The sequence below is a fragment of the Anoplolepis gracilipes genome, chromosome 17, assembly GCF_047496725.1.
Source record: "Anoplolepis gracilipes chromosome 17, ASM4749672v1, whole genome shotgun sequence".
NCBI classification, from domain to species: domain Eukaryota; kingdom Metazoa; phylum Arthropoda; class Insecta; order Hymenoptera; family Formicidae; genus Anoplolepis; species Anoplolepis gracilipes.
In genome coordinates this window covers 5096955-5114495 of record NC_132986.1, presented here as the reverse complement: position 1 = coordinate 5114495, position 17541 = coordinate 5096955, and the positions used below count along the sequence as shown (strand labels likewise).

The 17541-nt window shown below is 36.5% G+C and overlaps 1 protein-coding gene across 2 annotated transcripts in view; it reads left to right on the top strand.

Moving 5' to 3' along the window:
• Positions 1-17541, top strand: part of Tmtc2 (Transmembrane O-mannosyltransferase targeting cadherins 2) — a 291042-nt gene that overhangs the window by 673 nt on the left and 272828 nt on the right. The window lies entirely within an intron of this gene.

Genomic DNA, 17541 nt, shown 5'->3' with positions numbered 1-17541 from the left:
TCCGGATGTAGATATCTCTATTCTTTGTTCTATCTCTACGTTATTCTCGTGTGACTCGCACACTCGATTCGCGCGCAATAATCACGCCGAACGCCGGATCAACGAAGTATTTCGTAGTTGTATGTACTAACAGTGACCGTGATCATATTGCGTGTCGAATGTGCAAATCGAAAGGTAGACAGATAGGTAGATCCCTCGAGCGTGTCCTCTCCAGAGGTACCCTTATTGCGGTTTGCCATGCACATATGCGAGATACGCATATAGGGGCAGGCGTGCTGCACGCGTGTGTACACACGCGTGCCCGCCCGGAGGGAGAGAGAGAGAGAGAGAGAGTTCCCCTGGATAGTTATCCGTAACTGCAGGCACTGGCTAATGGCTGAGCCGTGTCACGATTTTCGTCAGGGCGCACAGGTTCCGTGAACCTCGTAGGTTCACGCACTTGGGAGAACTCGGTCCAATTGGCACGCATATTGGAATTCTATTACTGGGATTACGGCCGGTAATTGCTCGGTTTAGCGCAATATCGCACGGCCGTCTGTCCGCGTCGCCGACGCTCCGGCAGGTCCAGCGCGTGCGGATTAGCCGCGCGCCTAATCGCTGCCCGCGCGCGCACGTGATCCCTCGTTACGACCGACAATTAATTGCTGGTGGATGCCGAAAACGTTAATCTCTCCCTCCCTTTTCCTTCTACCGTATTGTATTATTTTTTCAAACGGCTCTGATAATTATAATAAATCGCACTATTTATCATATTACTGATTTTAAATGCCATTACTATCACAAACACGAGTTTAAATAATATGAATATGTACACATTTAGAAATCTTTAATTTCGTCAATATTCTCAAGAATATTTATAGGAAGATATCTAAAATCTGTTTTTATTTTATTAGAATTAATGGATTAACAGGCTAGTAAATAGTATAAATAATATAGCTGCGTATTTCCTTCTCTCTCTCTCTCTCTCTCTCGGCGTTCGATTTCGATCAGCGTTTCAAACGCACAGCTTGAGAGCTCAGCGACTCAAGATGTTTACGATGTATACGTTCCTTTGTGAAACATAGTTAGGGAATCGCAATCCGCTAAGACGGATCAGCTTTTGAAAGCTAAGATTGATTAATTGATGCAACGGAATAACGACGATAATTAAATAATGCTAGTCCGTATTAGTATAGGAGTCAAAGGATCGTAATATTCGCGATTAGAACGCTGATAGGTGGAAATTATCCTTTGTAGTCCTTTCTAGGAATTTGGAGATTATATAAGTTTACGAGTATGAAGTATTTGTATACAGAGACATACATAATTTTTAAGTAAATATCTATAAGTAAACTTTGCAATTTTTATGTTTCTAAATAAATTTTATAAAGAACTTAATATATATATATATATATATATATATATATATATATATATATATATATATATATATATATATTTAATATTTTCAATATTTAATAGTTACGATAATATAGAATTCAACACCTTCTTCTGTAAATAGTATAAAATTATATTATTCAATATTACATTTTTAATTAATAGGATGATATCGAGCAATATTATATATAATACAACACAATAGTAAAAATTGTCGACAAATAAGCATTCAAGGTTTGTACTGTAATACTTTATTTATAGCATTTCTGAGTCAGATTTTTTTTCCTCCAAAAAAACCACCGATTTGTAAAATGACTTTTTTTTTTTTTTTTTTTTTTTGTTAAAGTCGGTCCAAGATAGAGATGAACAAAATCGCTGACGTTCTCGATCGACCAGTATAAGAATACAATTCTTAAGAAGCGCGACGGGATTTTTAGAGATTCTCTTCACTGATGCGGCGCGCACAGGATTATATAAAATGTTTCTACATAACTGAGAACTCCACCGCAGTTCTTCGCTTTGCCGGGGTGTCGAGGAAAAAGCGCTTACCCGGCAGATTCGTGCTGGCTAAAGCCCTCCTTTCTTTCGTATTTTTTTGCCGCTTGAGTTTTATCTGATAACGGTAAAAATATTTTTCGGTCTCGCCCGTGGAAGGTGATACACGATCTTTTGTTGTCACAGCAAAAAGCCGAAGCAATAAATACCGATATGAATTCCAGGCCTCTATATATTTTTACGATTAACTGCATTTCAGATTTCAAAGCTATTGTACAATCAAGTTTGCACATTCATGCGTAAGAATTTATAAAATATTGACATATCTAAGTCCTTCATTTAGGCAAACAAATTTTACGTAATTTCTACAATACGAAAAACGTTGATTGGCGTTGCTTACAAATTCAGTTTCAATTTCAATATGTGATTTCAATATTTTCAATATTTCGTCATTAATCTGTAAATCTGTAATAACTTAATATAATTGCATACCATAAAGAATAATTTTTTAATGATTATTAGGTACTTTTGTGTTAAAAAAGTGTTGGAATATTTGTGAGATAGATTATTTAAACTAGAACCGTGTGATGCTATCGGAATATTTGAATATTCAAATGATTTCAAAATTCAAATCTATTTTGCAGATACGTTTTGCTTCGACAAAGAAGGCTTCCGCTCTCCTCGATTCAATACGAGTCGGTGCTTTTGAACCGGTTAATCCGCGAAGTGGTATTATTTCCGGCGAGATAGCCACGCTTCGGGCAGGGTCACTACGTTATCGGGTAACGCGCGCAGTCAACAATCGCGACTTCTATGGAAGCGTAGCGCGCCGGCAAAACTTAAATATTTGTCAGAGATTATATTCATACTCTCTCCGGATTTGCAGGTCGACTTTTTAATCAGTTTGTCGACGTTCTTGCTTGCGCATTCTCTCCGTTCCACCGAATTATCCCGCGGGCCTGCCACAGATTTTCATTTCAGATCTGGCTACGGTGCTTTCTGCGCGGACTCTGCGAAAGAAAATAAAAGCTCCTCCGTTCCTCGTCTCTCTTCTTTCATCTCTCGCTCTCTCTCTCTCTTTTTTTCTCCCTTGATTTCAATCTGTTTGACGGCCTGCCTCTCTCACCGTGATTACTCTAGCGTATGGCGACGACGGCGTCTCGGGCCGAAGACAACGAGACAAGACCCGCGGCAGAGAGACGTTATCAGGTCGCGGCATCGCTGAGCATCCCAACTTCGTTTTATTTCTTCCTCTCTGCGCGTCCAGGTCGAGTCTTCCAGATTTGTGGGTACCCTCCTTGAAAGACCCCTCAAAGATCGTCCAGGCAGTAATTGCAGGAATCAGTCATGTTATTTCTCGGCTAAACGATCTATCTGTCGGAAAATCTCCGCGATATTGATCTCTAATTTTCTTCAGGCAATAAGTCGCAGTCTTATTTGTTCGATCTATTCTTGTATTTATTTTATAAGAAATTTATGAGTTATGTGACATCTTGATACTCGTGACACTTAAATTTAGTAGTACATATTTTTTGACATAATATATATAGGTTGAACGAATTCTAACAAAATATATTAATGTAAATGTATTAACTTTTTTTTATATTAAACAAAACACATATACATACATATATATATTTTTAGGAAGAACATAAAAATTTATTCTTCAATTTTACCATAGAGAGAATAAATTTATTTGACATAAAAATCGTTTAGTTAAAATATACTTGCGATTGAATTTGCACAACTTGTTTAATTAATCTCGGCTATAAATAAGTTAGAAGCATCATTTATAAAAAATCGTCTTTTTAAAGTATCTAAAATCGATACGCACTACCCTGTATCGCGAAATAATGGCGCGTGATTATGACTGGAAATATATTTCAAAGGTATACACACACACACATACACACACAGCCACACACATAAATACTCTGTGCCATCACAGCGGGTTATTATTACCCGATCGCGAAACCGTAAAATTCGATCTTACGAACGAAATTGTGGTGGGAAGACTTTCCGAAACACGGGCATGGAACGTTCTCGGATGGCGTCTAATGGCTGGAACTTTATCGGAAATAAATATTTTTTGCTTCTGTGCAGCGCGCGCGCGTATCGTGCTATTATGGCAAGAGCGGTTAGTAAGGCGATATCGCATCGCTTGTGCGGCTTGCATCGATTCGATGAAACATATCCACGAAACATTACCTTTCTTTTAATGGAGCTTAATGCACAAGATCTACCCCGTGGGCTTCGCCTTTCGATCGCAGAGTTCCCTCCTTTTCCCTTTGCCCTCGCCATCCTTTATCGTCTTCTCTCCAGCAGCAGGTCGGCGTCTCTCTGCAAAGCGCTTAATCCTCCAACGAGTCGAAAATCCCAACGGTATTACCGCAAACGTTGATTTGTGGTCGCAATAGCGACATTATTTATAATTTGCGAGTATTAATAGCCGGGCTTGTATTCTTGCGTATAGCATATACCACCACGACCCTTCCTCTTTCATTTTTACCGTTGTCCGTTAGTTTCGTGTTTCTAGTCTATTTTTTTATGAGAACAATGTCGTTTATAGAACGAAATAATATTAAATATATTGATATAAAAAAATTTGATCTTTAATAAAAAGATTTTTTTTAGCGACAATTATAATTGATTGTTTTTGAAGTATCTTTATTAATAATTTTTCCGATACGTAATTTTTAGAATTTTTTTATTTTTTACAAAAAAGAAAGCAAATATCATGTATGCCAATTAATGATTTTAATATTATTATATTTGAAAAATAGCCAGGATACTTATGGTTTAAAAAAGAAACCCAATCTGACGAGAGAGAGAGAGAGAAAGAGAGAGAGAGAGAGTTCTATGATAGAAACGCCATTAATATATATAATCTAATAATTAATATACATAAATTTAATAAAAAAATAAATTAATATAAATTTATATGTATATATATGTTTTGCGAAAGCAACATTGTATCGTTGCATAATTCATTTATTTTGGCATTCGAATTGTTGAAAAATCGAACGTACTCACTATGATTATAATAATTATTCGTTTCTTGTCGTTCACTCGATCGTAGGCGCTCTTCAGACTGCATTTTAAATCCGGAAACTTCTTGCATATGTATGAGTCGCCGCATTTTTTTCCGTGTTTTCCGTTGCATCCCTCGTCTTCTTTTCTTGTGACAGCAACGAAAGCGGGGAGAATATCGAAACGATAGAAAACCACGCGGCATACCTGCGAGCGCAGAGTCTCCGAATACGTTATTTCTGCGGACTGTTATTTTCACGGTAGAACCTATACGGATATACGGCGCATAGATAACGAAATCAGATTGCTGCCATGCCATCCCTTACCACGGAATAATACCTTACCGTCGTATAATTCACTACCAGCGGACCGATATTTTTATCCGAAGGCCACATGACTTTGAATGTCTCGACTCCGCAATTCGTCCCTTTTCTACTTGTGCTATGTATTGTTCAAACATTACATTATTAATTGACAAATTGCGAGATATTGCGCGAAATTCTTATGTCTTTTTTCTACATTTAAAGCATGATTATTTTTTTAGCTTGAATATTTTTATACATTTAATATTTTTATAATAAAAAAACAAAAATATCGATTATTTATTCTGAAAATAATGCGAATGGTAAAAAAGCAGATACACTATAATTGTTTTTATGAAATTTTTTTAAAGTGTGTGATTGGCACTTTATTATTAATATACCATAAATAAGTCGTTCTGACATTTCAATAGACGCATTTAAACGTTCAAAGTTAAGTTCGTTGCATCTCGTAAAACGTTGAAAATGAAAATGGCTGTTACTGCCGTCTTTCTTCCTCAATGTATTTCGCAATGCCGAGCTGAGAGTGCCAGTCTTCTGTCACATTGCAAAAGACCAAAACAAATTAGCGGATATAATGTAATTGCACGGCACCAATTTATTTCCGCTGCGCGGCGAAGCGCAACTTGGCGTTTCGGGCGTTCTGTCGTAAATGAAATTAAGATTAGCACGGAACAGAAAATAATTGCAACTCGTACGCGAAGATAACGAAGCGATCATATCTTTGCGAGTTAGGTGAACTGTCAGAAGGAAAAATGCGTTCGATAAAACCTCTTACCTATAATATTGCGAGCCGGAAACGATTGATCTTGATTGAATTGTACATTCAGAATTGATTCCCTGTCGATATCTACCGCATTCGCTTTTCCTGACATTCAGATTAAATAACGTAATCTATTTTCCTTATTCTACATGCGAGCTGACTCTTCTCTATCGACAAATTTTTTGACGAGAATTGAATGTTTTCTTGTTATTTGTCGTAAATATGCTCTTTTTCATGTACATTTTTTTTATTTTTTAAAGTTTATTATCTGGCTTTATCTGATTATACTACAGTTAAAAACAAAAAATAGTAAAAACTTATTACTTATATTATCTGAAAAAGAGAGAGAAAACATTACATTATAAAACTGTATAAAGTAACACAAAGTAACAAAGTTTCATGCTTTCAGTTTTCACAAAATTTCCAAACAACCGTCAACGTTAATTTAACTCGAAAGCTGTTAAAAATATACTCGAAGAAATTACCATTGCTTCTTTTAGACGCAATTCGTTTCAACTCGCGGTAGAGATACTTGTATCATTCGAAGGTGCGCTTTTACAGCGGTGATGCACGATTCTCGAGAAAAATCGCGGATGGTAAATGAATTGAAATTTATAACGTTCTTGGAGAGATTAAACGAAAATGCCGAGGAGCGAATCGAAGATGTTTACGGGATTCGACAGGGACGCGACGCGACGCGACGCGACGGGCAACCGAGTCAGACCGCGAACTGGAATTCCCTACCTAATAAATCACTGTTATATATGTGCAAGCACGACGACACGACGTATTCACAAGGCTCTCTCGCCATTTCCCTATCCCGATATTCATTGCCCGGCATGAGCCATGTCTGGTTATGGACTTGCCGAGAAAGTCAATACTGTTTCACGCGGAAACGTGCGTGCAGAATGAGACATGAAATCGACAAATTAATATCTTTTTCAACTATCGATTCTAGAAATAAAATGCATTAAATAAAAGTAGTTTCAGTCATACAAATTTTGCTAGAAAAAAATATCGATTTTTAGCCTATTCATCTTGGATCTATGGAACCAAGCTCAATTAAATTACATTGAATAGCTCAGTGAATTTCATCGATGCGTAAAAAAGTAGAGTGCATCGCAATTATGACACACGACTTTCGCTACTCCGCTTCAATTATCGCACTTTTTCGGCATTTAATAAATTACCTACCAATTAGCTCCGTTCACGATCTCCACTCATCAGCTACATTTATATGCAATTGAATAGCCCGCCTATCGAAAATATGTCACGTATATTTAATTTTTTAAATAACATAATATATTTTAATCACAATTACTAGGGACATATACTTATTTAAATATAAATTTTTAATTTCAGAGACCTAAATAATATTAAAAATAGATAATTCTTTTATCAGAAATAATTTTACGTAAAATTTGAACAAACATAATAAAAGGACTTTAACTGAACATTATAGTAATTTAATTGAACATTATAAATATTCCATTCGAATTGAATGCGCTTAGTCTTTCCAGGTAATATCGGTATAAATAACGCACGATCTCGGTTTTGGAACGTTTTTCACAGCCTATCCGTTCGCAAAATCGCGTTTGGGACACTCCGAAGAGAAACTCGTAAACCACGCGGCGAAACGACGGGCCGTGTTTCTTGCTTCGTCATTCTCTCGACACCAACCCCTGCCGACCGTTGTTGTCGACATTCTGATTCGCCGTTAAAGATGGCCTGGCACTATCTTAATGGATATCTAACCGGTTTTCCGGATTCATGCTACAACACACGCGGTACCCTTCGAAACTTCTCCTCTCCGATCTCTGACGACTGAAAATCTCTCGGAGTGAAACAATTCTGGATAACAAATTGCGCCCCAAAAATAAGTACGGAAATTTACATTGTCTTGAGATTTAGATAATGTGTTTGATTTTCCGATTAGCCGATTGTCACGGGATAAAGAATTACTCAAATTTTATATACTTGTCTGGCAAGCGTGCGCCAGGTACTGTTAATATTATCCATTTTCCATCCATTTTCGCGCGGTCAAAATTTCCGATATCCGATGATACGATTTCGATATTTAATCTCCGTTAACAATACACACACACACACACACATATATATATATATATATATATATATATATATATATATGTATATATATATATATATATGTATATGTGTGCGTATATATTTTAAATAGAAAAACTGAAATGTCCGCGCGAATGTAATATATTCAATATGGATTTGCGAGTTAAGAACTGTTTCATTTAAAGTTATTACATCCACATTAAAATGACAAAAATTTATTTTATTGATATTATTAGTTTATGATCTTTTTAGTTTTGAAATTTTCTTTTCTTTAATTTATATTCCAGAATCAGCACATAAGATTCTTCGCGAATTATTCAGCAAATATTAATAAAGTAATATTTTTTTCATGCACTTAAAAAACGTTAGTTATTAATAAAATAAAATAAAACACACACACACAATTGTTTATGTTCTAAAAAATATTACGCCGTTTATAAATGTTTAATTGTTGAAGGAAAGATCGAACGATCAAATAAAACGATTTTCATAAATATAATTCAAGGCAATATTAGTGCGATTGAATAGTAGTTTCGACGAAAGTCGAATCGAAGCGTGCATACGACGACGGTGTCGTCGATGACGACATGGAGATAGCAGCGCGGGTGATTTCATCCATGATAGGTATACACCTTTTATCCGCTATGCAGAACGGCCGTATTAAAATGTAAATGCGCGGTAGCTAGTTATTATGCGGAGCGGCCGATGCGATCTCCACCGGCGGCGATGCGACCCCGGTCGTCCTCGTGTGTGCCTCGTACTACACCCCTCGTCGTCATCCTCGTAAACACCCGATAATGGTGAAACCGTGTAACCGGCTACACGGCGCTATGCGAACGTTCCGAAGAGTGGAAGACGACAGAAGGTAGGATTCACGCGGTTTTCCTGATCGCATGTCAAAAAAAAATCCATAGTATCCTGTATATCTTTTATAGTGTAGTTCTTCGAGCACAACTTTGCTTTATTTCTATTCTGAGATTTATTTTATCGCTAAAATGTTAAAACTGTTGGTTAGATGATAAATATATATAGATAGATAGTATAAATACAATACTTTTTGATTAGAGCAAAGCGCATATACACATATAAAATTTATTATATTCGCATAATTTATATATATTATATTATACACTTACATAAAGAAGAAGAAGCTGATAGTAGAGAAAGTTGTTTAGTCATTCTTTCACGAAGAGAGATATTTAGTTGAAATTATCGTTGCAAACTTGTTCGCGAACGGTTCAGTTTGGTCTGTAGAAACGATTTTCGTGTCAGATTCGTTAAAACTATCCGTATCCACGGAAAAGAGCGCCGCCAGTCGTCGCCAAACGGTTTATCTGTTCGCATTGAACGAGGAGTTATGTTTCTGAAAGGTTTGTGTCGTGTAAAATCAAATTTTCCTGCGCTGCGTTTGACGCATCCGTTAAGTGCGGGGGATCGATGTTACACGGGCGACGGTACGTAGCAGCAGCCATTGTAAAGATATATTATCCGCCGTTGAATTTGCTCGTAGTGTGCCGATACGGTCGTCGAGAAAAACGTTCCGACACCAACGGCTTTTTCCAGCAGACCGACTTCCTACATTGTACGGTGTCGCATTCGGGAGATTAACGGGAAACGTTCTCCCTCGGAAAACGGATGTGCGCGTTCAGGTATACGTGATTCTGAAAAAAAAAAAAAAAAAAAAAAACCTACAGTTTTAACTTTAATGACAATAATCTTCAAAGGATTTAGATTGCTGCTTCGTTAATTAAATTATAGATTTTCTATATTATAATCTAATAACTTTCTTTACGGAGACTCGTAAAAAATGTAAAAACAGACTAAGGTACTATCCAATTTTGTAAACCATGTACGACGTTGGCATGCCGCCCGATTGACAATTTTGCAAAGATAGTAGATATTTTCATACAATTTTGCTGCTGTGATGAGCAACGCCTTTCGTCGCCGTGCTCGCGATATTATCGCCGCCGTCTGTTTTGCGACACTCGTGTTATTTGTATATTTTCATGGTTATATTCTTCGAGGTTTTCATGTAATAAAATCTCTCCCACGCGGCATTGACTCTCTTTCCTTCTCTCTCTCTCTCTCTCTCTCTCTCTCTCTCTCTCTCTCTTTCCTGTCTCCTTCTGTCCAATCTCCAGTATGCCGAGTGCACACGGTACGTCAAGGCAACGCGTGACGACGCAGCCGTCCGACCACAGGAGAGGAAGCTGTCGGAGAATGCAAGACCGAGGGTGCAGCGGGAACGTGAGGGGATGGGAAAACACATAGCGAGGTTTGAGTAACTGCAAACAGCAAATACCATCAGGTAGCGGCGCGTAGCCTCCCTTTCTTCACCCTCTCTCGACCCTGCTGATATGTACACAGATCGGCAAGCGAGATACACCGCGAGTGAAATTCGTAGGCAGGAAGACCGGCTAACATCGTACATCGACATTTGTCGATCATTGGACCACGTATCCGTGAAAACGGACTGATCTACTATGTGTTACGGTCTCGTGGTTTTCGGGTATTAAGGACGTGAGAAACTTTGTACACCCGTCGGGCTAATGAACCTTGAATAGCTTGCTTGATCTGGCAGAAAGCATAGGGTGTAAAGGGTTTCTCTTGGGAGAAAACGAGAGGTTGACAAAAAGCAAGAGAGAGAGAGAGAGAGAGAGAGAGAGAGAGAGAGAGAGAAAGAGAGAGGGAGGAGAAGGATACAAGGTTACAAAGTAGCCTTGGCTACCGCCAAGCCCACAGGTCGGGTTACTCCATCAAAGGTCAAAGGATATATTTCCGACGGCGATGGTATCGCGTAAGGACATTTTTATGGCGCACTCTCTGTACCGTTTGAGAAGCTCGTTTCTCTCCGCGACGTATATGTAAATATCCGTTTAATAACTGAGACGTTATTTACTCGCGAAGTAACGGAAGCTTTCCTCGAACGAATTTTCCTCGCATAGCCTGAAGCCCGGAGACGCGGATTATTGGAATACTATCCCGATTTTGTGGGAGATTTGCCAACGAGAAGAGACGCATAAAGATCGGCGAATTATGGTGATAACGTTCGCCGGCATAATTTTGTCGAGCTCTTAATCGCGATACTTCTTAATGCACGCACATTTAGGATTTCCTCGGATTTAATGGTTTCGAATACGATCGTTTAATCGAATCAGCTTTTCAAGATTACGAGGAACAAATTCGATGATAGTTATTGTCATATATATATATATATTTAATTGATTATGATTGATGAAATTATATAGGTATAAGTATCAAATTGTCTTGTACACAAGTTTTAATATATTTGTGAGCATAACAGGTGAAGAAATAAAGTATAAAATACTATCGTATATGTATATATCGCAATATTTTATTATAAAAATATATTTTTGTAAAAACCGCTTTTACAATAAATTATTAAGTTTTTGTTACATTTACGACAAATTTATATGAAGTTCAAAGTTTATGTTTGGATGTCGAATATAATTTGTTTCATTGATAATCTTTCCTATAAATATATATTTCCTCTTTTTTTTATTGCGATATTGCCGATACACTGACGCGATACTTTATGCTTTTTAATTACCATTTCAAATAAAAAATGATCAGTTGTATACTAGCTAAAAAAAGATATTTACAGAAAAATTGATACAGTATATTTACATGAAAAGAACAGTAAAGAGATAGAGTCATTATTGTTACTCTTTTTTTAGAGAGTGTATTTAATAAAAATTTTAATTTAACATCTATATAGAATTACTATAATATCTATATAATATAATATTCAATTAAAAAACTGATTTTAAATTAAAGATAAACTTTATACTATACGAATCACAAATGTGATATTTTAATAGATAATTCTAATAGATAAATAATATACATGTGTACTAAAGTAAATTGGCGTAATCGTTCGAAAAAAATGTTAACATTAAAACGTTTGACTAAATCGCACATTCCATTAGAGCGGAAAATTCAAAAGCCGATGTAGGTTATTCGATATAAGTCACTCGTTACAATGGCCTACTTCATAGCGAAAGGTAAGGTTGATCGACTCAATGATGCGACTAATCGGAAAAAACTCTATTTTTTCCTATTGTCAATCTCTGTCAGAGTGTCGGTACAACATGTACATATGTACAAGAAACTTCCGAACGACGCTGATCGTCACCAAAAAATCGATGTTTCGATATTTTATATGAAAAATATATTATCGCTATTATGAGCTATTATCGTTAACACACTACGCTTTTAGCAAGTACATGTATAAATTGGCAGTAAATATCTTCTCTGTATGTAAATAACGCGAGTTTACGTGATCGAGTTTATATGATCAACTTTTGAATATTAAATCCTTAAGTAACATTTTTTTTAATTTTTTAAAATTCGCATCAGAGTCTTTTCAAAAACTTCTCTTTCTTTGTTATAGAAAAAGTCTCTTGTAATTCAAATTTTTATCTTATGAATGGTATTTAAACAAAATTTAACGGACTATTTCTATTAGGTTTTACTTTATTCTTTATAAAAACATTTCACAAGGAAAGGGGATTTGGAAATAAAATAAATCTACGTATGTCAATTAAAAATTAAATAAGAAATATGGACAAAAAGTAATATTTTAGACATTTTTCTATCTTTTTATTTTCTTGAATTGCAATTTTCCATTTCAAATATGAATTGTAATATCTCACAAAGACAGGAATGCTTCTACGGTTTTTCTTAATCTAAATCGTAACTTGAGTCTCAATTAATATCGACTTAATTGCTCGACAAAATTCTTCGCTGTCGCTCGAAAAGGGTTCCTCTCTCTCCGCTATTGTCCGGTCTCAGCTGACTCCGATAGCTTCACGATCCCGCGTTTCATACATATTTCGAACGACAACGGCAAAGGGAACGTATTCCGCCGCTCTGGGATATCGCGGTACCGCTAAATATTCGAATCGCCATTCGCGATACAAGAGATTATTAAAATATTTAAACGAGCCCGTCGACCGGTCGTTAGGTTAGGATGGGCGGTCTGTAGGGGAAGGTAGGATACTCTCTTCCCCTTCTCCCTTTCCCCGCGAGGTTCTCAATTAAATGCTAACGAGCGAAGAGCTCTTTCCACCTGAATACTGTTTCGCTGGAGGCTGCAGTCACCTAGTCCGTTCCTCTTTTCCCTCTCCGCGTCGGTACCCTTCTCTGTACCCTTCATGTCGTTTCCCACCTTCCTCCTTCCCTCCTTCACTCTTCCTCCCGCGCCTTTTACACGACGACATTGTTTTAACGAGACTGGGAACGTGCAATTTGTTCGTCCCGCGCCCGGTCCATGGTGAGAGAGAGAGAGAGAGAGAGAGAGAGAGAGAGAGAGAGAGAGCTGTACGCGGTCGCTGCGTTCTCGTGCTACGCTCTTTCTTTCTCTCTCGGTTTTCTCCTGTGCGCTGTGTCGCAAAATCCGTTCTACTTGTTCGCAATGGCGTGCTCTCTTATACGCGTGCACATTCGCACCGCATCACTACTGTCGCGTCGTCGCATGGAGTGCTGCCCTGGTGCGAAATAATTTTTTTTTTTTTTTTTTTCAAAGACGCAAACGCACGCGTTGCACTGTTGCACTTGTTATGAGTCTCTCGACGCGCCGGTCGCGGAATTGCGAATAAAATTACGGCCCGGTTTGGAGCACGCAGCTTCGTTAGTGCCTCCGCGCGTCCTCTGACTTCATCGAGGATGGGAAAAATACGGGAAAATATGTACATCATTTAGCCGCAGCGTAGTCCTGTGAAGTGCGTTTTATCCTGCACAGGAATGAACAAAATTCCGAGTATTATCACCATCTAGCACTTATTTAACATGTACTAAGTGGACGAAAATTACACAAAGACTTTTATATGAAATACATATAATAACAGTACAATTTCATTTTAATTACATTGGTGAACAAAAACTCATATATTAAAGTTTTATTTTTGTTGATTTATACCTTGTGACATACATATACAATCAATAATGACGAAATATAATATCAATCAAGTTTCTATAAGGACTTTTGTCTGATAAACTTCAAAAAGCTACAGTTTTATCTATGAGCGAAAATGATATATGTATCTCAATTCTTGATATTCATAATACATTACATCGAGGTAAATGGTATTCGCTTCATTTGTCAAATATAATCCGCGCCCCATTAATGCATCGGAGGATATCTTTCACTTTTCTGTACAACTGCCATGTTCATTATTAAAATCTGGGACATAGATTAAAATGGCTGATGAATAATTCAGTCGAATTATGAAGAGTATCGACTCTGCGAAATTTTCCGCGACTACGCAAAATTAAGCTACGCGCGTCGATTTCGTATTGTCATGTAAATATCTTTGCGCATTGATCATAGAGATGACGTTCCCTCTTTTCACGCAATATACATTGGTGTAGGTATGCATGTGTGTATGTTTCTGAGCGTTGCTGCGCGTGTCTGTGTGTTCCAATATCGTGAGAACGCAACGGAACTTTTTTCTCGTAAAAGTCTTTATAAGATTTCTTGTAAAGGTTCCCAACTTTTCCACCGCCTCTGATACTTATGTATATTTATGCATTATTTATCATAATGTATCTCGCGCAGTTTATGTATATTTCTGTTACCGCAAAGCCTCCGTAGCGAGAAAAAAAAAGAACATCCTTGCAACTACCGTTTTTCTCGGCAAACTCGCGCGTTCCGCGACGACGAAACTTTGTCACCGTCGCGAAAATCGAGTAATTACAATCACGAGTGTTACGCGAAGTTGTAACTGCGGAATTTTATTTTATAATTATCTTGCCGTTGCCCTAAACTAATTCCGTATACTATTAAGTATAATGATTTTTTCTCAATATACGAGAAATTTGTCATAGGTCACTATTTTTACAGTATATTTTATTATTATATTGCATATATTTTTACATTAAAAAAATATACATATATCTATATATGTATATCAGGAAAGAAAAGGATTTATATTAGTTTGTGAATAATTTTTCGTACAATTTTTGATAATTTTAAAATGATTTAATCTTTTAAAGGACTGATATGCGTAATGCATTCTACTTGTCAAAGTTTTGTGCGATAGATGCAACGAATAAAAATTCCTAAGATACTTTTACTGAGCGAAATTCTTTTAATTTAAGATCCCTCTCGGACATTCGCGAAACTTCTAAGCCGTCATCTCATCTTCTCTGACAGATTTTCCCGGCATTAGCTACGACCTTGGAATGCAGTGGATTATGAGAATTTCTCCGGACCGAGAAGCCCGTCTTCTCTTTTCTGTCTATCTCATATATCTCCCATTCTAAAATTGAAAAAAATGCAATCTCGACTTGCCGGCATTTTTATTCCCCGAGAAGCAACGCAAGTTTCTCCACCGGCGAAAATTTCATAAACCCTTATATTTATGCACAAAACAAAAGAACAGCATTTGTTTCTTATGCGTGGAATTCGGTAAATTAACTGAGAGCCCGCATCTGCGCGTCGTATTTATCGTTGTGTTTCTGCATGGGAAAGTCCTGGCAAAATAATAGAAAAACAAATCAACTTCCTCAAAGCGGAGATAAAATATCAAATTGAGAAATTCTACGGATTCCAACATATTTTATATAAAAATTTCAGAACTCTAATTCTTAATATCGATAAAATTCAACAATTTCATAATATTACTATGCGTTAATAAATACATATATTTATATCGTTAAGATATTCGAAAATTCTTTTATTGAAATCAGAACTTTTACCAAACGCTATTATAATGTTTTTTTTTCTTTTTTTTACTATCGAAGGAAATGTTTAAAAGATTTAAGAATTTTTACTTTTTCCCGTATTTTATCGGTATCCCTTCCAGCAATCCGGCAACTCTGGTTTTAGAAGCGTTTTACTGACAAGTTATAATGCCAGAAAGTGTCGAACGCGGCGAGGGTGGATACACTGGGAGTTAAATTTTAATTCGCAACTAGTTAAAAAGTTAACGGGAACGAAGTGCTCGCTGGTGCGATGATAATGTAAGAAGGAGCGAACTTTCGTCAGGTGGCTTAAGATATCCTTTTGGCAAAGGACATTTTTCCTACTTGCTTCTTTTCAATTGAACCGACGCAATTTCGCGACGCATCGATTGATTGAATTTGAATTGTTTTTAATGTGGTATACGCGTGCGCATTCCATTAGATTTTTTTCATATAAAATTATAAAACGATATATCCAAGTATCTAAGAGTCTTCTGTGACTCTTAAAAATATATAATAAAATAAAGATTAAAGAGAAGACATGAAGAAAAACCGCGTCATTGTAAAACAATAAGTAATGATGTAACTGTAATAATTGGACGCGGATGATGCAACATGATGTCGAGTGTCTCCTTGTATTTAATGGACGCTGGGACGATCTTTGGCTCGCTTTTCTTCCTAATTGGTCTTCCGTGTTATGCAATGGTCGGAAGTATTTTCTAAAAGAGAATTGTACCAGCCTTTGTAACGTTACAGAAAGCAATGCTATTTTATATGGTATTTTATATTGTATAAATGGATCTAGAACTTTTATATTTATGCAATACTTCAGTATTGCAGTTGATTAAAATCCTTCGTTTGTTTGTAAAAAAATTCTATCAAATGATCTTTCCTGTAGCAAAAATCGATTGCCCAAGGTATTCCTCAGTAGATAGAGAGATAGAGAAATCCCAGATAGATAGAGAGAGAAAAAAAGAGAGATAATACTTAATAATAATTAATATACTGAAATATAATGCAAGTAAGAAAATATCTGTTAAATTGAGCGAAAACTGGATATGTAATAATAAACTGCACGCAAAAAATATTGGTGAGAATAAAATTGCCTTTATTTTAATTGGTCACATACCTAACGCTTTTGCGCACTGTTGTAACAAAGTGCAAAAAAATATTTATGTAATTAATTAAGGATCAAAGGTATGTTTTTTAGTAATATTTCTGCTCTGTTTTTATTAATTATTGCAGATGCCATAATAATCAACGAAATAAAAACTTTTATAAATGAATAAATATTTGGCAAAACATCGACATGACTTGAAATATTAACATGCAAACAATATATGTTGAAAAAAAATGATCTTGCACTCTATTCCATTTATGATTCTATTATTTCAATTAATCTTTTTATATTTATGTAATAAAAACGAAGTCTGAAACAGTGTAATTGACATGGCGAAATTAGCTGTTGGTCGCGATAAACGAATATAAAACACGGACGGCAATTGACGCGCGACAGTTTATATGAATGTAAAAAAAAAAAAAGTGTGTGAAAAGTGTGTGTATGAGAGAGAGAAAAAAAAGAGAGAGAGAAAGAAAGACTGAGAAGAAAGAAAGAAAGAAAGTAGTAACAGCCGTCGACTAGAAAGTAGGATGGCAAAGGAAGAAAAAAAGTCTCGCAGGCCGTGAGAAGATGAAATTTCCTCTTCCGGGGTGGGTCGTCGAGACGCGTACGGTCGTCGTCGCCGCCGCGACGACGGAAAT